The sequence below is a fragment of the Astatotilapia calliptera genome, chromosome 20, assembly GCF_900246225.1.
Source record: "Astatotilapia calliptera chromosome 20, fAstCal1.2, whole genome shotgun sequence".
Lineage (NCBI taxonomy): Eukaryota > Metazoa > Chordata > Actinopteri > Cichliformes > Cichlidae > Astatotilapia > Astatotilapia calliptera.
In genome coordinates, this window is record NC_039321.1 from 22,484,308 (window position 1) to 22,502,452 (window position 18,145).

General features: G+C 39.7%; 1 protein-coding gene across 6 annotated transcripts in view; it reads right to left on the reverse strand.

Annotated features, from left to right (window-relative positions):
• The window catches only part of bsna (bassoon presynaptic cytomatrix protein a), a 132,769-nt gene that overhangs the window by 47,957 nt on the left and 66,667 nt on the right, over positions 1-18,145 (reverse strand). The window lies entirely within an intron of this gene.

Here is an 18,145-nt window from a genome sequence, read left to right on the forward strand (position 1 = left end):
TGGAGTTTTTGGAGACCCGAAATGTAAATGTACCTGTCTAAAGCACTTTAGGTCAACTTCTGTTGTTTAAATGCAGTGTTGGGGAGTAACGGAATACATGTACTACCGTTACGTATTTAAAATACAAAATATGAGTAACCGTATTCCATTACAGTTACTGTTTAAAAAGGTGGTATTCTGAATACAGTTACTTTGCTGAAATAAAGGGATTGCACGGCGGTCTTTTCCTGTTTCATATGTCAGGCTATGCTCTCTCTATTTTTGGTAATTCCGTGCCGGTGAAAACCCAAACAAAACACGCATTAAGAGGCTGAAATGCCTGTGTCTCAATCTCACGTCTCATAATGATGTGAAGAAATATTTTTTTTTAAATTATTTAATATGAAGGCAATAGGCAGAATGTTACAGAAATAGTCCTAAAGAATGTAGCCTCATGGGCAGTGTAGTCCGTGCTGCAGGGAGAATAGACTGCCATACCCGTTATGTGTCTGTGTGAGTCTATCAACTGCAAAGGATTTTATCTGCCTCTTTAGCTTCTACATAAATAAAATGTACTCATGTAGCACTTTTTATAGACAGAAGAATCACAAAGTGTCAGGGGCTGGGTCTGTGACGTTTTGAGGCTATTTTGTATTTTAGATTTTCTTATGTTAAGTTTGTGATAATAGGTTCTTGTGTTATTAATAGTTAGGATTTAGTTAAGTTTTATTCTGGTTTTTGTTTCATCTTTGTCTCCTTGTTTATGTGTCATGTTTCCTGTCCAGTGTGTCACGTGTTTCATGTCTGTGTTGTGTCCATATTGTCAAGCTCGTGTGTCATGTCTACATCTCTCCATGTTTCCTGTTTTATTGTGAAGAGTCCAGTGTTAGAGTCTAGTTAAGTCTCCTTCTGTTCTTCGTCGGGTCGCCTGTTTATCTTCATGTCATGTCTCGTCAGTCCACAGAGTTTTTGCTACTACTCAGGTTCAGGTTCATGTTCATGTTCAGACTTTTTTCACATTTATGTTTGCATGTTCCTCTTCAGTTCCATGTTCATGCCTTATGTCTTTTTTTTCATAGTTTAGTTTTCCCAGTTTAGTTTTTAGTTTAGATCTTGCCCCTATTCGCCTTGCCTTGTTTTGTCTTCACGTTTTTTCAGTCAAATAAACGACTAGCTTTTTTTTAAACCTTAGTTTGTTTCTCCCGTGTCTGCTATTGTGTCTGTTCCATAAATACACCGGCGTGCTTCATAGTGTAACAGAAGAAACAAACGTATAACATCAGATCAATATGAAACACAATAGAATGCAACATACAACACAAAGAAGTAGCACTAAGTGGTGTTGTAGTGTCGTGCGGCCTATTGCTAACTGCTCCAATTAGCTAGTTGCTAATGGTGAATTCTACCCCATGAGCATTCAGAGGGTTTTTTCTTAGAGTTCAAGATAAAATTAACAGTCATCAGTGGCAAGAAATGATGAGAGTGACTAAAAACAATAAATTATCTACCTGTACAACACATAAATGAGGTGTAACACATTATAAAGTGTTTTGTCCTATGCTAACACTGACTAATAGAGTTAGCAGCACAGCAATACTACAGGAGTGAGGTCTAAGGCATAAAACTGAGAAGAGGGTTAGTTTTAAATTTACAGTTGCATTTCAACATAATATATAATACTTATGCATTATGTATTTTTGATGATCTCTCCAGTATCTAGCTCACCACCCACCAACGCCACCAGCACCTTCTGTTTATTCTGTGCCAGTGTGTCTGTTTCTGTCCATGACAGCTAATGGAGTTTGGGGCTGAAGAGCAGCTGTATTACTCATGTAATGAATAATTGACAGAAGCAGTTGTTCCTCTTCAACACTTATCTATCATCTCTATTCTTATTCACCTCCATCGAGTCCTTTCTCTTTCTCTACACCAAACTCACCAAATCTCTTTCTACTGAAATTCCATTCTCTGGCTCATTCTGCCTTTAATAGATCTCTCCCGCTCTCAAGCCTCCTGTATTTGCTCCATCCCCTGTCTTTTTCTGAATCCTTTTGGGAGTTTATCTGCGATTAGATGTCACACAAAAGACTCCATCTCCCTTAGATTTCACAGTGACAGTGCTGCTTTGGGCCGAGCAGTGAGCACTATAATTGGCACAGGATTCACAACATTAATAAATATAGTAATATAAGCTGATCCGACAGTTTTGAAAATGCTAGCCTCCAGTTATCATGACCAGCTAATTACAGTAAGAAAAACAATTAAATGGTAGAGGAACTAGAAGCTGAACAGACAACAGGTTACATCCAAGTGTTTGTTTTTCTTTTTTCTTTTTAATCATTTATCTTTTGCCATTTGTCACCAAAACTTCTTTTACAATATAAAATTCACAGAAAAACTCACATTTCAACATTTAATTTGAAATGACTGAATAATGCAGCTTAGGATACGTGAAATCTTAATATTAAAAAAATTTGGATCAGTCATTTAAAAATGAGGGGGAAAAAAGATCAAAAAAGTATGTGCGCTCAATGAAACCTAAAATTTAAATTCATTTGAATATCCTATTCCCACCAACATGGCTTCTGCATAAAAAAAAAGAAACAGATTATCAGAAGATGGAAAATCTTTTTGCGCATTAGGGACTCATAGCATTACAGAAAGAAAATATTTTGAGACGCTGTCACTGGCATATCTTAAATGCCTTCAGCAATTATAACTGAACAAAGTAGCTGATGAGGAAGTTATCTTCTGATTGGCTGCCTCGATGCTAACTGTAACTGAAAATGAGTTTATATCCCAGTGATTATACAGGAGATGTATCACTGTCAAATCTTTAAGCTCAACATAAATGAAGCTTAATTGGGGTTCAGGTTTAAACTCCTGAAGAATACATTCTGAATACAGTACAGTACACCAAATGAATGTAAGCCGATGTAATGCCCTCTGACATGATGGAAACACAACTCTGTGTGTGTACATCCCCTGAAGCACCACATTGTACTGTAGGTTCTGAAATGGTTGAATCATTTTTCAACCCTAAAGTGAACTCATTCCCTCCTTTTCTCAGAGAGAGTATATTCAAGATGACATTACAGGGAAGTTTGTGTGTGTGTGTTTTCCCAGTGGTGCCCACTTAGCCTATATAGCACAAACAATCTGGCCTTTTCTACTCCTGTCAATAACACTCACTAAAATGCTCCATCAGTGCTAATTCATGCCGCAGAGCACTGCTGTTTTCTTTTCATGTGTCATTCTGCAGCACATTCTGAATCTTCTCTTTCAGAATGTCTGTCCTTTTACAGCATGTTGAGCATAGCTGGATTTGTTTTTGTCCTATACCTTCCAGCTCTCGTCTTTTTTTTTCTTGTCTACCTTTCTGCTCTTTTTCAGTCCATTTCCTGCTATTTTCAGTTACTCCATCTATTTCGCACTTAATAATAGGGAAAGAAATGGATTTGCCTTTTATTCATACCCACCTGTCACAAGCAGCATTTCCCTGCCACTGGATTTTATTCGCAGAAAATCTGTAGCAGTAACTTACTATTGCTTTTACTTTGTCTTATCCAAATAGAGGTCTAGCAATTGCACCTTCATGATGGAGAGTAACAGTACTGTCCAAAACTCTCAGGCTTACACTCATTTCTAAATAGGTGCAGCTATTTATTGAAACATACATTTAAAGTAAGACTTGGCGTAATTCAAACGAGCTTGTAACTCAATATTTGGTATGATCGCCTTCATTCTTCCAACACAGCCTGAATTCTTTTAGGCAACTTCTTTGTCATTTCTTTAAGTAGTCTTCAGTTCTCAGGCTTCTTGAAGGACATTCAAAGCTCTTCTTCGGATGCCTTTTATTCTGTTCGCTGTCAAGATGCTCCCACACCGCTTTAATAACACTGAAATTTGGATCTCCATGAAACCTGTTGATACTGATTTTCAGTCCAGTTCTTGTTTCCCTTCTATAAAAATGTCATCTTAACAGCCATCCTTCCATTCAGTCTGTTGGGTTTGGTGCTAGTTTTTATGCTTGAACAAGTCATAGGTCAGTGTTAAGCGGCTTCACAAACAAAGCACCATTCTTCTGGCTCTCTTCCACAGTGTGTCTTTGTCCTTTCTTCCTCCCCTCACCCCCAGGCGATCACGGCAGATGGCCGCCCCTCCCTGATCCTTGTTCTTCCGAAGGTTTCTTCCTGTTAAAAGGGAGTTTTTCCTTCCTACTGTCTTGCTCAAAGAGAGTAATTCGACTGCAGGAATTTTCTCTGTAATCTTTTACAGGCTTCAACTTATAATCCTTAAAGTGACTGCTATTGTAACTTGGCTCTGTATATATAAAATTGATTTGAAAATTGGAAAAAAAAGGACAGGTACAAGGACTGGACTGAAAATGAGTAAAAGAGCAGCCTATGTCCAAAGAAAAACTTTGAAAGACATTCAAGAAAAGCTGGAGAAATATTATCCAAAGGCACTTTAAAAATGACAAGAATGTCTGTTTCCTTGGAAGAAAAAAATTTAAAAAATGAGATGTGGGTCAAGATTTTTGCACAGGACTGTATTTATCTCTGACTCTGGCCAAAGCTGCATCATCTATCGGCATGATTTTCTGTCGCTCCTTTCTCCACTACATAGTACTGCTACTATATGTCTGTGTGGACTATTACATTTACATGGCTGGTTCAAGGCTAGTCTTGCTATTCATAACCAAACTTTGCATATATTGTAAAATGATGAGTTACGAAAAATTGCCACATCTTTCATTCCACAGCTACAAAATATGACTAAAGGCATTTGATGAATTCTGTTATGAGCTGTGATTTAATATAATACACTGGTTACACTAGCAACACTCTTACTGGTCCCGAAATTCAGTTTGTACAGAAGACATCGATGTCAAATATCTCTATATCTACCGAGTGCGATTAGTTTATTGTTACAAAGACATCCCAACCTTCAGAAGCACTTCTGTCAGTTTCTTAGTCAGTTTCATGATTTTCTTTTTCCTGTTTTACTTCTCCCACATTTGCACCTGAAGTTTCTATTTTTTTCTTTTCACCACACAGTCATTAAACTTGTATCTTCTCCTTCCTCTCTCCTCTCTGCCTGTCACCCTCTGTCTCTGCTTCTCTCCCTCCAACAGAGCAAGGGCTATTTTTACCCAGAATGCCATTGTTCTGCTCGAGCGCACACTTCCTTAGCACAGGCTTCCGCTTTAGGCAGCACTCTACTGCGGCACACATACACTCATATCCTCACAGAAGCACAAATGCACGCATGTAGACACGCAGCTCACATCAATGCAAAATGGAGGAGGCGTCTGTAGCTGAAGGCTTACCAGAAAGAGAGAGGGATGACAAGCAGAAGGAGGAAGAAAAGGAAAAGAAGGGAAGCAGAGAAGCTCATAGGGCTGGAGGGGTGAGGAAAACGGGAGAGTGACACAACGTGTGCACATATACTGTAATTCAGCTCAGCCTTTAGTCATGTGGTTCCCTGCTGAGCCTGATGCAACTGGCTTCAGTTTGTGGCAGAGGAGTACAACAATGTGTTTGGGTGTTTCCGCCCCATCAAATCCCTCATCACCCCCAAAAATAAAGAGATAAAAAGATTAAAGAGATCAAATAAATAAAAAAAATCACAATTACATGAAGATGGTCGAAATGAAAGTCCAATTTTGGAATAAGAACAAGATTAAAAAGAGCTTTTTTGCAAAGTTGGATCACTCCCATCACACCATAGATGCCACTGCTATGACTGGCTTGGTCTCATATTTGTGGACAGTCAGCTGACCAGTGATGCTATATATTCCATACTCATCATGACATAGGAAGAGCATAGTACTTCATCCAAATACATGAGCCACATGATGTATCCACCTCTTCTTCATGAACATCATCTTGAAGTACTCACTGTTCAATAAGGGAGTATGCTGAAGCAACACAGCTTAACCTCAGGTCGGACTCTCCGATGAGCAGCAGAGACAGGTTATGATTGACAGCTGACTGGACCTTTCAGTTGACTTGCAAAGTAGCGTCAGAACCTGCTGAGCTATGGAAGTACTTCCTTGCTCACTTTATCCTTACAAATCAAACACAACATAACTCAGCTATCAACGCTCTATTTTCTTTGAGAATAAAAACATCTTAAATTCTACCCCCCACCTGTTTTTTGGACCTAATTTTTGTACACACCAAGTAAGACTGGGCGATATATTGCGTTTTTAAATATATCGATATATTTTTATACGAGATATGAGACGTGACAATATCGTTTATATCGATATAGTCTATGTTACGTTATAATTATACTTATGGAGCTGCTAGTTTGCCTTTCTTTCGTCCACTTTTGTCTCTACGCTGCGTTACTCTGCCTCGCCTCTCTCCTTCACTGAACACACCTCCCCCTCCCCCATCGCTTCACCTGCAGGCAATGACAAGATGGACATGGCAGCTATCAAAGAGGAGCTGGTCGGTAAAAAGAAAACATTTGGATATTACTATTCAACTGCTGGTGGAGGTAATCTTGTTAAAATGACATTAACACCATAACTGCATTAATACGGCAAATCTCTGTTAATGAGTTACCGCGTATCGCCCCGTGCGTGGGGCTCGACAGCGTCAACGCGTTGACACAACGGCCTAAAATCCTTTCATTTTCTCAAAAATCGACAGTGCGCCTTATGTTTGAATCCTGGTTGTGCTTACTGACCATGACCTGACCACGGCGGGCAGCAATCTGTCAAAAAATGTTTTAGTACGACGTTGATAAGCTACGAAACCGCACCGCTTGATGGTTGTCGGAGCATTTTCAGGATTACGGCCTTAGTCAGGAGCCTCGCGGAGTAATACGTACTGTGCTTCAACGTAATATTACTGGATTGTGTGTGTATAAGGACCACAAATGGCACCTGTTCAGAGACATGGTTACAAAGAGGATTTCAAACTCCAGGCAGCTGCGAAATCTGTCTGTCTTTGTTATTATGCTCAGCGTCTTTTAGTTTACATTTTGACTGCACAATTGTGAGCTTTCAGTTATGCACAAAAACAACATTGTTTTATTTTATTTATGGAGCATTATTATTTAATAAATGCTGATAATTTATTTCGGAGTAACTTTTTCATGTGCATCTACGCTGTATGTTAATAAAAGTGCCTGTGTGAGACCTGGGACACAGCTTTGACTAAGAACTCTCTTTTTGTCCTCACTTTATGGCTTTAAAAAAATATCGAGATACATATCGTATATCGCTATCCAGCTAAAGAACATCGAAATATGAATTTTGGGTCATATCGCCCAGTCCTAACACCAAGTCTTGAACCCCAAAGACACTCTGTAATGATTTTTGGGCAGGTTTCACTGCTTGGTGAACAGGTTGCATCACCTCTCTCATTGAGCCTGAGCAGCCTGACTTTTATATGGCAACAAAAAGCTGATTTCACAGGAGCCCTCCCACATAAACATTTTTCCTCCTGCAATTTTCAGAATAGCTTTCGATTGTCCTCCATCTCCATTCTAATTCCTCCCTCTGGAGCTCCATCTCCTCTTCAGTTTCTACTTCGTCTCTGAATTTCTTGCTGTTTTCTGCACCTCATCCTTCTCTCCTGTCTGCTGTCCAGCATTAATATTTCATGTGAACAACTGCACACACACACACACACGCACACACACACACACACACACACACACACACACACACACACACACACACACACACACACACACACACACACACACGCAAGGGGAATATGACTGCGAGCAAATAACTGAGAAATAAACAAATAGCCAGAAAGTGAAAAACTATGTGATAGCAAACATTATGATCACACATGCACTTGTGGAAATGACAAACACTGTGCACATATTAAACTTAAACTTTCCATTACGTCAGTACTTTTTAGAAGGTGCCTCTTTTTTCTTTTTGTGTCCTCTTGTTAAATTTCAGATTTCGTAAGACTCTCACATAAGTTATTTTGGATAATTCTACAAGTCCCAGAGACTCTGGTTTCATTTAGATTTCCTGTTGTCAAGCCAACAAAGTGAAGTGAATTAAAGTGAAGCGAGCTCAGAAGAGAAAATAGGATGAAATGAGTATGACGCATTGCATCATAAAATTGTTTGGCTGAGACTAATCTAAAAATAATAATAATAGTAAAGAAAATCCTTGATTAAAGAAAAATGTCAGTGTGTTTATTTTTATTTTTTTACATCCCCTTTTGGTCGCTTCATACAACATGTACACTAAACATTGGAGCCTCCTGTGAAGTGAAACATGTATGACAAATCAGTCAAATGTAGATCTTTTGTTAGTGTTGGATTGGATTAGGAGACGAAGAAGCAATAAAAGGTGGAGAGGAGGGAGAAGGATAAGTAGAACAAAGTATAGAAAAACATAAAATATGAGAAATTAAGCTTGAGGAGGAGGGAAAGAAGGAAATGAATTAACGGTTGGGGATGAAAAGGAGGAGGAGGAGAAGGAAACAAAAATAAATTAGAGAAGGGAAGGGGGTATGGAGGGGGTGGAGGAAAGGCTCACAGGGAGGACAAACAGGTGGAGGATGAATTATAGGTGCTTTTGTGGTTATGTAACCGAAGCAGGTCTCACTTTCACTTCACACACATTTTAAAACATTTTCTCATTTTATCATCACAATGGAGCCTCTTTAATTATGTAACCTTATTCTGAGAGGTGACGGAGCGAGTGCATAAGGCTGTGTATGAGTGTGTTTGTGTCCATGCGCATGCATATTGTGTCGCCGTCTGTCTTTCTCCTCCTACCTGTTTTCTGTCTCTGGCCAGCTATTCTTAACAGAGCCAATAAAACTTGAGACGAGGTTGATGTGCCCACCTCGTTCCTCTGCTGCTGCTACATTTTTCATATGTTGCCAATTTATAGCTGCCATGATGATGATTGTGAAGTTACTTAAAGCTAGGACTGTAACCACTGTAAACAGAATACAGAGCCTTTAGACAAATTGGCAGTTTTCATCAGCATCTGGCTGTTTTCAGATTTGTGAGGATTTTTTTGAGAAATTTCTATTATATAGGCTACCTGAATTAGCCTTTCCACAGAGAAGCAGCTATTATAAAGAGTTCTAGAAGCTAAACATATACTGTATCAGGCTTATAAACTGTAAATTTGTCAGCTTTCTTCCTCTGAGCTAAACTTTATGCCCAAATATGCTCCCTTGAGCATTCATTTTCTATTTTCTACAGGCGAAACCCATATCCAGTATTTTCCAGTATTATACAATGTTTTGTTCCCTTGAAGGAGTCATGTATTATTAAGTGGAGATTTCAGACTGAAATACAGGCAAAACATTGCATTTGTGGAAAATTTGGGATTTTATCATACCACACCAAGATTCTGTCTTACCTGTGCAGGCAAAATCTCTCCAAACCAGACAGCTGAGGCAAGCCTCAGAAGTGAATGAGATCTACTGCTGATATAAAATCATGGCCATTTACACACTTTTGCATTGAGTTTGAGGAGAATTGGTTCATAATGACTGTTGACCATCCTCTGAGTTCTTTCTGGTCATATTGCATCTCCTCATAGTTCATAGTTCTTTCCTTTTACAGAGCTTTGTGACTTTACAGCAAAGAATATTACCGCCCATAGAAATGAACAGGACCACTCATCCTTGGGCCTGCAGGGTGGCTGTAGCTCAGGTGGCAGAGCAGGTCAGCCACTAACCAGAAGGTCAGTGGTTCGATCCCAGGCTGCCTCCTGGCTGCATGCCAAATATCCTTGGGCAAGATACTAACCCCGTGTTTGCCTACTGGTGGTGGTCAGAGGGCCCGGTGGCGCCAGTGTCCGGCAGCCTCGCCTCTGTCAGTGCGCCCCAGGGCAGCTGTGGCTACAATGTAGCCAGTGTGTGAATGTGTGTGTGCATGGGTGAATGACTGAATGTAGTGTAAAGCGCTTTGGGGTTCTTAGGGACTGAGTAAAGCGCTATACAAATGCAGGCCATTTACCATTTGGGCCACTAGGCCCCCAACCACTGTGCAGCTCCAGTACATTGGATAAAGGTTAAGTACCATTTATCCAATTTACCATTTTCAACACCAGTTTCACCTTGTGGTTGTGAAGTTCCTGTCTAGATTCACTCAGACATGTGATTTGAACTAGTAACCTGACTGTGACTAACAGCTTAGAAGTGGAAGACTTTATGGCTGGCAGATGGACATGATGTGTTTACAGTCTGACCCACAAATCTGTCACAAGAGCTATTTTAAACAGACTCACTGTCTCATTGGGACCGGCTGACACACAGAGATAGGCACACAAATAAACACCAAATGCAAAAGGGAACTCTGTACAGTCTGTGCAGCGTAAGCATGTTTCCCTGCACAAGTTTGTGCACTGTATGCATGTGTGTGTGTGTGTGTGTGTGTGTGTGCGTGCGTGCGTGCGTGATTGTGTTCGTGTGCACATATATAGAGCCTAGAGGCACTAGAGGATTTTGACTCCTGCAGTAATAGGTTGGCAGGTAGCCAGGAGCAGAGCAGCACAGAGCTACATTGGTTCTGGCTATCTCAGCTCTGGGTCAACACAGAAAATCAAGACGGACAACTAGCTCCAATAACAGTTTGTGTTCTGGGAACAAATAAGCCACCATAAAACTTTTTTTAACATATAATAAATATTGTATTTCCCCAAACGAATAAAAGTTCAATTTAAAATTGTCTTCAAAAAATAACATTAGATATATCACTACATTATGAAATAGATTATCACCATTACACCAAACTATCACAGATGTTTTTAGCCTTTTTAGTTTATTTTTTTTAGTTTTAAGGCATTTTTTGGCAGCTATGTTTCACAGGCTGGAAGATACATTTCTTTTAAATTAAAGAAAATAAAAATAGAGTTAAAAGAAAAATGAATTCAGAAGAAAGAAAAATGAATGTTAAACTGGGCGTGAAACACTGCATGCATTAAGGCTAATTTACACCATGGAGCCTTCCATTACAACACTGTCATAGATTTATTGCTGTCTGTGAAGCTGGATTTGAGAAATAAGTGTTTAAAGATAAGGTTATTAGCGCATGTGTAGTTCCATCTGGAGCCAGTACTGAATGTGACATCTCTGAGTTTGCTAACTAGTGACAGAACTGATACCTCTGTGGTATCACCTGTTAGCTGTGATTTTGGGGCTTGTATAGCACTTTAGAAATGAGGACAGTGTGGAGAAGAGCCTGTTTCAGTCTGTTAATTTTAGCAAAAGCTAACCGATCAACGCAAAATCTGATCACTGACATGCACATATTATCTTACAGGTAGACTGCTTGCAAGAAGTCGTTTTTATCTGGAGTAACATTTTTGATATTGCATTGAAGCTAAATTTTGCAACGTGCTTTCTGTGGACCTGAGTTCTCGTGGCTAATCTGTCTGTCCTTGATATTTATTATTGAGTGGCTTGTATATGTTGTGCTATTTCTTAAATCTTAACATATTGTATTGTTAAATAATCTAGTCTGTTTTTGTTACTGTTACTGTACTGGAGCAACTGTAACCTACATAATTTCCCTAGGGATTAATAAAGTATGCTGATTCTGATTAACTCTGATTACATACATGACTACAGAGACCTAGAAGCTGTAAGTCCTATTTTTTCTTGTTTTCATCATTACAACTACAACCCAAATTACCTCTTGGGAAAACAAAGTGAACTATTTCAAAGTTTTTTGCCTTGCTGTTTGTACAGAGATTTGAACCTTGTCATCGGTGTTGGGGGCTGCTGGGTATTATTAGGATGGAATTGATCTAGCCTTGGTTTTAGTGTTAAAAAGACTGCAGACTTTGAAGTACTGAATTGTGTACTTTGAAGTGCAGAAGGCAGTCCTCACTTGGACAGGAGTATTATGGGTAGGGGAGATTGCTGGCTCATCCCGCAGGGCAAAGAAAAAGACACAATCAGACAGTTGCTAGAAAGGGAGGTGGAGGGAAAAAAATCTTGAGGAAAATTTAGCTGAGGGCTTAGAGCGAGGAGAGGAGAAGGAAAGTCTTCCACTGTGAAAGCAGTGAGTGAGGCAGAGGGGGAGGGAGGAGGAGGGTTAGAAATGGAAAGTAAGTGGAGGTGGGGGCGGACATGAGAGGAGATGGAGTGTTGCAGGAAGAAAAAAACACACGCAGACAATAGAGAGAGAGAATGATCGAAAAGAAGTAAATGAGAGTGTGCTCAGAGTAAAGAAAGGGGCAGGAAAATAAGAACCTCGCTCAGCTCTGGTTTCCTCCTGTTTGCTCCGTGACTCACTAGATGGGAAATACAAACGCAGCAGTAACATGGAACTGAATGTCGCTGGTAATAAAACAAAGTGAGATATCTCTTCACTATTTTGTAGTGCAGAGAGGGAATTGTAATTTAATTTGAACGCATATAAAATCACTACACAATAAACACAACATTTACAGCCATGTGTAATTTTCCGCTTAAATATCAAATTTTCATTTGAGACAGCTGATTCAGGACTCAGGGTGTTTTAGCATAAGATCAAAGCCTTATTGTAACTTAACATCATACTCATACTGCTTGAGGAATAAACCCAGCATTTGTTAACAGCTTATTTAGTAATGTGCATCTATATACTGCACACTTGCATCACACAGACACAGAGATCACACAAATTGAAATTTTCAGGCACCAAAATGGGAACATATAGACTTCCTGTATGGGTTGTTACATGTAGCTCGTTTAAGCACATAGTAGGCCACATTATTTTTGAGATGACTGCCTTTAAAATGCTCCACAATCCAACAACACCACTAACACCATTGAGAAGTTTAATGCAGTTACTCAAAATACCGTACGTGAACCTAGCAGGGACTGTAATTGCCTGTTGGCAATCAGCTGTCAGTCAAAATGACACAAGTTGGAACTTTAGGTCTAAACAAAATTAAAATGGTTAAATTATTAGAAATCCCTTTTCTTGTCTTTTAAATAAAGCTGTAAACCATTTCCTGGAAAGTTTGTATCATGGGAGCTAACTGGGAGTTACTCACGTGTAGGTTCAAGAAACTGCAGTTTTACTTCCATAGTGGCTATTTTTTTTCCAGCTTTGCTGTTTAGGAGTAGCTAATGTGGTCTGAATCATAGTAATTCAACGAGAGGAGAAGGACCAGGCTGCAGGGATCTGATAAGCTAATGTCTGTCCCTAAAGGAAATAACTTTATTTATGTATTTATTTTATTTTTCATTTTTAGTCCTAGTAGTCTTCTGCATGAATCAACACAAGCTAGAAGACATCACGTGAAGCATTTTTGGACTTTCCACAGATGTCTCTGGTGGGTGCCACAAAAGGCTTTAGACATCTTTTCTCACATATGCCGTTATAATCCTTGTAAGAGCTGTGAAAAACATGTGAAAAAAAATCACAAACGACCCATTGTCTGAATAGTTTAGTAGTTGAAATTTAGTAAAGTAATTTGTTTACTGTGTACTTTTCTTCAAATAAAAGTTTTGAGCCAGTTTTGCTGCTTTTGAAGAATACTTCAAGCTCATCACTGCCCATCAAATTCTTGCAGGAAGAAAAAGGGAAATCACAGAGGCACAAGGAGGGCAGAGGGAGTAATGCGCAAAAAAAAGGAGAGGAGGAGGGACACAAAGAGTGAAAGAAATGGAAAAAAGAAACCAGAGAGTGAGCAGAGATGCAGGCAAAATGTCAGACTGAAAGATGGAAGCAGCAGGAGGGGATAAGGATATTAGTGAATTAGAAAGAGAGATGAGAGGAGGATGAGGGGTTAGAAGAAGAGAGGGGAAGAGAAGAGAAGAGAAAAGAGAGGCAGACTACAGTGAATTAGTTCTGCCTCATCAAACTGGCAGTTCTGGCTTAGAAATGCTTTGGGGCCAGGATTTCTGTGAGGGTGCGTGTGAGTGTGTTAATGGGCTTGTGTGTGTTTTTTCTCCTCTTTTTTTCGTTTGCATATACAAGTGTGAGCATGTCTATTTATACTGTATGTGTGTGTGTGCATGTGTGTGTTTGGATAAAAGAATGTGTACTCCTTTTCTGTTTGTGTTTGTGTGTAAAGAGCATCACTGACTCCCCCAGAACAGAACTGATGTGATGCTGACATTTAGACAAAAACACAAGCTCCGTCTTTTAAAAGAGCATCTCTGAGAGTGAAGCTCGCGGAGAGCTGACAGGGTCAGACATGACTCCTACTGCTGCTGAGTACAAAACACAAAGAAAAAAACCCCCCATAAACTGTACCTCTCACGTCACAACACCTCATTTCATCTCCAAGTACCCAACAACATCCTGCTCAGAATGAGCTTTTTAGTGAGAGCAGAGCCTCATTACTGGCCTAGATCAGAAACTTGGTCTAATTAGGCTGAACTATGATTCAGGAGCTTAACTCCAAGTGATGGATTGAAATATAAGACCAAATTTTAAAAAAAGGAATCCCTATCAGCAGTGAGTCAGTACTCCATTCACTGAGCCATCACTGCTATAAGAAGTAGGGAAAATAACTTATTGGTGCTCTGATGCAATAGTACCTGACATCTGGGCAATTGAAACTAACGCTCAAAAAGCTTGCCACTTCCAAAATTGCTGAGAGGGCTTTTCAAACGCATTTGCAGTTTCAGACTTATAAGGAATGTGAAGGTTCAAAGAATTTGACTGTCGTGTATTATTTGTTGCCAAAGTTACCCAGTTCACACAGGAACTCTTACGCAAACTAACATAAAACTGATTACAGTCAGAGTTAAAAGAATATACATAAAAGAGCATTGCTTATATTACGTGTATTTTTAACATTTAATTCTCAGCTTTAGCAGTATTAATAGATCATATAAACTCATCATATAAACACTGATTGCTCACTCATTATTAAAATGAGAATAACGACTGAAAGAATGTGTTTACTGAGTTAACAGCATCCCCACATGACCAAACAGTGATACCTCTGTATTTAAAGTCCACCTGGTTCCCAGCAGTCAAACAGCATGAACACACACTCACTCACAAATAGACAAGAACAGTGTGTAAAGGTCAGTGTTGTCCCTGCTTCACTGCTGACTCACCTCCTCCATCCCCAGCGTCTGACTCTTCTGCATGTGTGTGCGTGTTTGTTTTGACCCTGACTTACAGCGTGCTTAGTCAGCCTCTAAAACTGCACGCGGTCTCCTTGCATACTGTGCACCCAAACAATATCTGGGTCAGTCTGCACCCTGTCATTTGTACAATGTGGCATCCTGCTCAATGGGAACTCAACAGGAAAAGCATTATTCACATTGTCAGGACTTATTCTAACTGAGTTAAGGCTATGCAATGTAGGGGACAGTAGTTAAGACCTGGAAAAACACAGAACTTGTTCACTGCCTTCAAAATTTATCAGTCATATAAAAAGGATTTAGCAGGTAACGATGATGCCATTATGATGCTTCAGATTGGGTATTGTTCCATGTAATTGTAACAACCCTGCGGGTCCATTGCTACATACCACATCACTGTCACTTAGTGTCACTGTCACTAAGACAACAAGTGCAACTAAAACTTGGCTTTCAGGGTCTTTGTGTAATGGCTCAGTCACAATCATGGGAATCCTAGTAAAATATCATATGTGTCTGATGATAACACCTCTGTCATGCAGCTTACGCACTGTAGCTGCTGGCTAAAGTTGGGAATTGCTGATTTTATCTCCACCAACATGACCAATAACACAACACACAAAAGCTATCCTATTAGCAGCACATGCTAACACATGCCTAAACGTTAAAACAACACATACATAACAATAACAAATTTACTACCTATATGTACAGTCACACAATTTACCCTCCAATCCTGTAAGATCTCTCTGTAGGAGTGTGCTCACAGTGTGCAGAGTATACTCTTAGAGGCAGGGACTTAAGATGAATCATGCTACAGCTGCTGTTTGTCTATTTATACATCTTTGTTTTTTTTATTTTTTGTTTTTTAAAACCTTCTATATTCAGACTAGCCTAATTTATTTGTTCAGATTTCGATCTCTCTCAAATCTCAACTCTTCCCTTCCAGTGTTTCAGTGTTCAGTAAGTCATGCACATAATGCGGCTTTCCCTTTTTTGAGTAAATACACAAAGAGAACACTACTGTGCTTTCAGTTGTAGGTCTGTGTGTGAATGTGTACTCACTGCCTGAGTGTTGGAAGCTCTGCTGTAGCTGCAGGGAAACACAAATCACTACATGGTGATTATTTGTCATCTCTGAGCAGTGATGACACATGGTCTGTCTGTCGCTGCAGCTCTGATGGGCATCGATTAGGTGTCAGTGTCAATTCTCTGCCCCCGCCATTTGTTCATTTTACACCGGCAGAAAGGCCTAACTAGAAACTGGTGTCCCACTGTTGCGAGGGCAGCCAAGTGTGGAGAAAGAATGGAAGACAGAAAGGCAAGGAGAAGAATTTGAATACACCTTATAGGGAAATTCTTCCTGGATCACCCAGTCAGTCTAATGTTCTGATATCGCCGTAAGAAGCTTTACAGGGTGAAACAAACAGAAGATGAGACAAATAGACAATAAACAAGTCATCAGATTAGATTATTTACACCCAGCAAAAAACGCTTACACCATTACTGTATTGGTTCCTATGACTGTCCAAAGGTTGTCTCTTATATTTGTGTTTTCCTTTGATCTAAAGAACTGCAGTGAAGTGGCTGCTTGCAGCTTATTAGCCAGTAAGCCAAAGGAAAGTGTTATATTGGAGAGTGCAGGAAGATAACTTTTACTGACAAATGCCAGTTACATATATGACGATTTTCTATTTGCAGTGCTAGATGCAAAATACCACATTGAAATTTGCAGTCTTTCATTCTCTGCTAGCTTTAACTTCAGCAAAGAAATTGGTATACGATGCATTTAACAACCTTATTACAAACACTGGAAGCCAGTTATCTCTGTAAAATGTGCAGTGCATGAGCTAACCTTTTCTTTTTCATTGTTTTAAATGGATTAGAGGTCTACGACTTAGATAAACAACTGAAGAGCTTAATGTCAAATTTTACAGAATTGGATAGCCATCATTAAATATCTAAAACATAGCCAGTCAGGAGTTTTAGCTGAGGCAGCAAGTACACAGAGAAGTCACCCTGAAGTCCCTGCGATCTGTTTTCATCAAAGACATTATAACTCAAGAGGGACAGCACAGCTGTAAAACATGATGAGAAGTCAAAGGTCACAGAAAGTAAACAAAGCTAGGTGGATATCTGTGAGGGAGGGGGGGGAGAGGGTTTTTCCCCCCAGCCTGCAGGTTTATTTCACATCTAGCTGGTTATCATAGTCCACACATAGGAATAGTGCAGATAAAATAAAAATAGGTAGACAGCAGTTTTTTGCAGACCCCAAACCAAACTTAGAATTTACTAGAATTGACATCATACGGTGACATGCAGCCACACATACATCACATTCCACTACACTGTTATTTCTCTGTATCCCCTGGGAAAGCTTGATGTGAAAGGTACTTTCAGCCCTATGGGAAATTTACTTCCTATCAACACACACTCCAGCAAACACACACACACATGCGCGCACACACACACATGCGCGCGCGCACACACACACACACACACACACACACGTGGAAAAAACTATGTGGATTACTACCTGTGAGAACTGATTGGTCAGTTATGGGGCAGAATCCATTCCCATTGGACCAAGAGAAGCCTGGATTGTAATGTGATTTGCCAAAGTGCTCCAGGGGGTGTTTTCTAATTGGTTTATGCTGGTGTGTACAAGAGTGTGAATTGTTCTGTGTGTGTGTTTACTGGGGAGGCAAAATCAATTTGCCCTCCTGTCCCTTGTGGGTCACAGAGATAGTGAAGCTGTTTCTCTCTCACTGTCGTTTGCTATAAAATTCTCTGTCATGTCATTTAGTTTGTTTTATACTTGGGTTAAATGTATCTATTGGGAATTTTAAAAACATCTTTATGGTTATTTTTAAGTAAGTTTCTATGAAATTGCACACTGCAGAGTTTAAGTATACCGAAGAGTGAAAAGCAAAGCACGACAAGCAGAGGAAGAAGGCTGTAGTGATAGCTGTAGCTATACCAAGTCATAGCTACAGAAAGCAACAGGAAGAAGGAACACAAGAAACTCAAGAAATAGCAAGGCCAGGGAAATATATTCCATCATTTGTCTGCAATGATGCATCTAACGACAAAATCCCAGCTTCCTTTACAAACATCAC